The sequence below is a fragment of the Leuciscus leuciscus genome (assembly GCF_965113295.1).
Source record: "Leuciscus leuciscus genome assembly, chromosome: 14".
Taxonomy (NCBI): domain Eukaryota; kingdom Metazoa; phylum Chordata; class Actinopteri; order Cypriniformes; family Leuciscidae; genus Leuciscus; species Leuciscus leuciscus.
Window position 1 is genome coordinate 11694222 of NC_138738.1, and position 6401 is coordinate 11700622.

The window sequence follows — 6401 nt, forward strand, 5'->3', positions numbered from 1 at the left end:
CGGGAAGTGGTCGAAAGTGGACAAGCTCAAAACGTTTTAGCCCCCGTTTACACCTGTATTTAGCATCATCCACTTGTGATCCAATCGACCAAAACACATCTTAATACCAGGTGTAAACCGGCCTGTGTGTGTCTGTGTGTGTGTCTGTGTCTGTGTGTGTGTGTGTGTGTGTGTGTGTGTGTGTGTGTGTGTGTGTGTGTGTGTGTGTGTGTGTGTGTGTGAAATTGCTTTTATACAACATTTCAATAAACAAGAAATTAATATTGAGTAACTTACATTCTCATTGCATCTAATTTTGGCCCTATTTACACTTGGTATTAAGATCCTTCCGATCACAAGTGTACGATACTAATTACAGGAGTAAATGGGGTCTAAAACGTTTTGAGATAAAAACGTCTTCAGGCGACAAAGTTTTCTGGCTAGTGCGCTTCCCATAATGTTTATGCATTAGGTCAGTAAGCGGAGGAGTAGGCGGTCTTTTATGGCTGGTTGAACAAATTCGATCATATGAGTGTATACACTACGAAAGCAATCCGGTCTAATGCATTTTATACCTCTGGAAGTGTTCGAAACTCAAACAAGCTCAAAAAGTTTTAGACCTTTTTCAAAACATTTTAGATGGCTTAACACTGTTTTTGGCGTCTCCCTCAAATATACAGATCAGATTAAAGTATTTCATTTGACAAAGTAAAGAGCCACACTGCAAATAAATGAAGAAGAACATTTTTTAAATAAATAACAGTAAAAATAAAAGGAGGTATCTCCTCTGTAAGTGTGCAGCCTCCCAATAGCTAAGGGTGCTCTGTTTGTGAGCTAGTTAAACAAGTGTGTTTGAGGACTCTGGCTGTTGAGATAATTGCCCTCTTTTGCAATGATACTGCCTTGGTAAATAGAAAATAAATGTAAAAGGGCAAACAGCTCCTGGGTCCTACAGGAAACCGCTCTCACAAACAGGCATTTCCCTCCCGCTGACTCTCATTGAAATTCTACACAGTCTTCCGTAGTGTTGTTAGGAACATCTTTCAGAGCCAATTAATCTTTACTCATGTCTCTCTCTTTCACTCTCCGGCTTCATGCATTTCCAGTTCCTGTCCCATTTCCTCTTAACAGTCTTTCCTAACCACAGAGGTGTTCATAGTTATGGTTGCTTTTCAAAACCAAAAGCCATCATGTTGTTCTGAAAAATCCCTAACCCAAGACTAACATTTCGACATGAAACTTCTGCTAGGGCTTTTTAACTACAGCCACTACACTACAACTTTTGCCACGAATACGATTCACTGTCTGGAAGAGTCAGTGCTAGTTAGTTGGCGAAAGTCAGAGCCAGTCTGCAGATTTGAGTCGACAAATATCACAGAAAAATGCATAGGCACAGGCAGTGTTTTTATGAGTGAGTGGTGTTTGGAACGAGCGGAAAGTCTGGTAACGCGTGGTCCTCAGACATTTAGTGTTTGGCGCTCTGTTTTTCCTCTGTAACTTACAATGTTGGCAAGTGTATGATGCCCAGTGTTTTAATATCTGTTCAGATTTTAAAGGTCATGTAGTGTATTCCACCCTTTAGCTGACAATTCAATTTCCCAAAACTCATAGACTTACATTGAAAAGTTTGACAGCAATTCCTTCTAGATCTTGTAGATCCAATAAACGTAGTGCAAAAGCAGTCAGCATGTTCTGTCTGCTTTGGGCTGCTACATTTTTTTCCTAACTGTTATACATTACAGATATTTTTTTCCAGAGTGTATAAGATAAAAATCCCCATAGACTCCCACTTGACTAACCAACCTATCTTAGAGCATTCAGGTTATGTTCATAATACTTGGCACATTCCTTTGGCCTGTTCTGACTTAGGTATTTTATATTATTTTTCTAACTGATTATCCCAAATAACCCCAAAAACAAGAATGCTCAAAGTTACACATTTACTCAAAGTAATTAGGGCCCGAGCACCGATGGTGTGAGGACCCTCTTGGAATTGCTCTGTTTATTATTATTATTATTATTATTATTATTATTATTCTTCTCCGCATTTAATTGCATTTTTGAGGGCCTAAACATGCTCGAAAACTCACAAAACTTTGCACACGCGTCAGAACTGGCGAAAATTTACATCTGATATAGGTTTCAGAATTGGACGGGGCAAAATGGCTCGATAGCGCCACCTATAAAAGTTCAACGGAGTGCGCCTCCCGCAACGTTCCACGTACGTGCACAAAATTCGGTACATACATGTAATGACCTAATACCTACAAAAAAGTCTCTTGGAGCATAGCCCTAAACACAACAGGAAGTCAGCCATTTTGAACTTCCTCTCAGATTTTTGTGCAGTTTTTGCCATTTTCAGGCCTCGTACTTTAACGAACTCCTCCTACAGTTTTAATCTGATCATCTTCAAATTTGGTGAGTGTAATCTTAAGGCCTTTGCGACGTTAAATTGCGAAGATCTTGAGTTTTCGTCGAAGGGCGGGTCCTCGGCGGCCTGACAAATTTCGATGTTTCGCCATGAAACAGGAAGTTGCTGTAACTCAGGCATGGAATGTCCAATCTGCCCCGAACTTCACACGTTTGATAAGCGTTCTGTCCTGAACACATGACCATGCTCATATTCAGTTATAGTCATAGCGCCACCTGCTGGCAACAGGAAGTGACATGTTTAACACTGTTATGGACTCCTAATAACATATAAAAAAGTGCCAGCAAGTGCTAAACATGCTAACAACATACTAGAAGCATGCTAAAACATGCTAGCAAACTCTTAGCTAAGTGCTAAAGCATGCTATTATTGCAATTAAATAGGAAGTTGCTGTAACTCAGGCATGGAATGTCCAATCTGCCCCAAACTTCACACGTTTGATAAGAGTCATGGCCTGAACACATCTACATGAGAATATTCAGTTATAGTAATAGCGCCACCTGCTGTCAACAGGAAGTGACATGTTTAACACTGTTGTGGTCTCCTAATAACATATAAAAAAGAGCCAGCAAGTGCTAAACAGGTTAGCAACATACTAGAAACATGCTAGTAAACACTTAGCTAAGTGCTAAAGCATGCTATTACTGCAATTAAATAGGAATTTGTTGTAACTCAGGCATGGAATGTCCAATCTACCCCAAACTTCACACGTTTGATAAGAATCATGGCCTGAACACATGTCTATGCTCAAATTCAGTTATAGTAATAGCGCCACCTACTGGTAACAGGAAGTGACATGTTTAACACGTTGATGCCGTTCTAGCAACATGTTAAAAATGCCATTGAGTTCTAAACATGCTAGAAACATATTAAAACATGCTAGCAATACTTAGCTAAGTGCTAAAGCATGCTAATTCAATGAAACAGGACTTTGTTGTTACTCAAGAAGGCAATGTACAATCTACCCCAAACTTCACACGTTTGATAAGAGTTATCTCTTGAACACATGTCCATGCTCATATTTAGTTATAGTCATAGCGCCACCTGCTGGCAACAGGAAGTGACGTTTAACACTGTTCTTGACTCCTAATAACATATAAAAAAATGCCAGTAGGTGCTAAACATCCTACCAACATACTAGAGACATGCTAAAACATACTAGCAAACACTTAGCTAAGTGCTAAAGAATGATATTACTGCAATTAAATATGAATTTGCTGTAACTCAGGCATGGAATGTCCAATCTGCCCCAAACTTCACACTTTTGATAAGCGTTCTGTCCTGAACACATGACCATGCTTATATTCAGTTACAGTCATAGCGCCACCTGCTGGCAACAGGAAGTGACATGTTTAACACTGTTATGGACTCCTAATAACATATAAAAAAGTGCCAGCAAGTGTTAAACATGCTAACAACATACTAGAAACATGCTAAAACATGCTAGATAACTCTTAGCTAAGTGCTAAAGCATGCTATTATTGCAATTAAATAGGAATTTGCTGTAACTCAGGCATGGAATGTCCAATCTGCCCCAAACTTCACACTTTTAATAAGAGTCATGGCCTGAACACATCTACATGAGAATGTTCAGTTATAGTAATAGCGCCACCTACTGGCAACAGGAAGTGACATGTTTAACACGTTGATGCCGTTCTAGCAACATGTTAAAAATGCCATTGAGTTCTAAACATGCTAGAAACATGTTAAAACATGCTAACAATGCTTAGCTAAGTGCTAAAGAATGCTAATTCAATGAAACATGACTTTGTTGTTACTCAAGAAGGCAATGTCCAATTTGCACCAAACTTCACACGTTTGATAAGAGTTCTGTCCTGAACACACATCCATGCTCATATTCAGTTATAGTCATAACGCCACCTACTGGCAACAGAAACTGACATGGTTAACACAGTAATGCAGTACTAACCACATAATTATTGTGTACTAAGCATGCTAGAAACAGACTAAACATGCTAGCAACACTTAGCTGAGTCATGAAGCATGCTATTATCACCATTATACAAAACATTTTACATAAAATATATAAAAACTCCATATTTGTCATTTTTATAGTCAGTATGTTGTTAACTGGGTTTCTTTTTTGTGTGCTGCGCTCATTTGTTTACGTTTCTCCTGGAGAAGCTGCACGAGCCTCAGCAGCGCAACCTTGTTACCATTGATCAGTAATACATTTATTATCAACTGTTGATTGCAACTTAAAATGAATGTAATAAAATTAGAATAATCTCTCGTTTTAGTGATTCCCAAGTTATTTTTTGTCATTGACGTTCAAATCAGGCTACTCTGGTCGGGCAAGCCAAATTCTCTTTCAGGTAGGCCTATTGTATATATAAATATATTAGGGATGTCGGTTAATCGACCTGTGACACTGCTGGGGGCTTTTAAATCGCTAACTTAAAGTAAAATACAGATGTCTGCACAGACTTTAATAATGGTGCTGAGTAGAGCGAGCATTTTCAATGAATTCCTATGGAAGTAGGAATTAACAAAAAAACGTTCGCTCTTTTCCTGCTCGTTCCTCGCCGTGGGCGCTCACAGTTATGAATGCCTGTTTAGCCAAGAGCTTTTAGTTTAATTTTAAAATGAACGCCATTTCGGGGGGTGGATTGCTTGAATTTATTTTACAAAAGCACAATGTTGTGTTTTATTGCGAGTGTATATAAATATAAGCAAACACTTTGCAGTTTGAATGATGTCCTGTATGAACAAAATTATGTGCCAATTATGTTTTTATGTGTCTACTGTTAAATCACACACACATTCCAGCATTGCAAACTTGACATCGCAGCCTGTTCATTATAGCCTTAATAAAATATAATAAAATAGTAAACCTAACATATACACACTGCTCTGTTTAAATAGTCAGTAGTACAGTTCGTACATTCACAGTAAGCACTGCTCCACTGTGATTTTTCCAAGCACATTTTTGCGCGTGTGAAGAGGATGATTTTTTCCGTCGATATTGGAACACGAGTGAAGTACAAAGCCTATAATAAAGAATAGTTTAGCATCCAAATACATCACAACTGTTGAAACGTTTTGATTCTAATGAAAGGGTTACGTGAGCCCAACACTTACTTTCGTTTTTATTTTTACATTAAATTTAAAGGATTTGTTGTGGAATATTTTGAGTGTATCATAAAATCAGAATAAGGTAAGACAAGTCAAATTTCCCATCTTTATTATATATATATATATATATATATATATATATATATGTATGTATATACATATATATGTATATATATATATATATATATATATATATATATATATATATATATATATAAATATAGCTGCGAGCAGCGATGGAGGGCCCAAGCCGGTGACACCGCCACCCCGGTGCCTTTAGTGTAACTAAAGGCACCAGGGTGGCGGTGCCACTGGCTTGGGCCCGCAATCGCTGCTCGCAGCTATATTTATTATTATTATTAGGGCCCAAGCCCTGAAAGGGCGAAGGCCCTATTGTTTCCGGTAGGATTATTTATAATTAGGGCCCGAGCACCGATGGTGTGAGGACCCTCTTGGAATTGCTCTGTTTATTAGGGCCCGAGCACCGATGGTGTGAGGACCCTCTTGGAATTGCTCTGTTTATTATTATTATTCTTCTCCGCATTTAATTGCATTTTTGAGGGCCTAAACATGCTCGAAAACTCACAAAACTTTGCACACGCGTCAGAACTGGCGAAAATTTACATCTGATATAGGTTTCAGAATTGGACGGGGCAAAATGGCTCGATAGCGCCACCTATAAAAGTTCAACGGAGTGCGCCTCCCGCAACGTTCCACGTACGTGCACGAAATTCGGTACATACATGTAATCACCTAATACCTACAAAAAAGTCTCTTGGAGCATAGCCCTAAACACAACAGGAAGTCAGCCATTTTGAACTTCCTCTCAGATTTTTGTGCAGTTTTTGCCATTTTCATGCCTCGTACTTTAACGAACTCCTCCTACAGTTTTAAT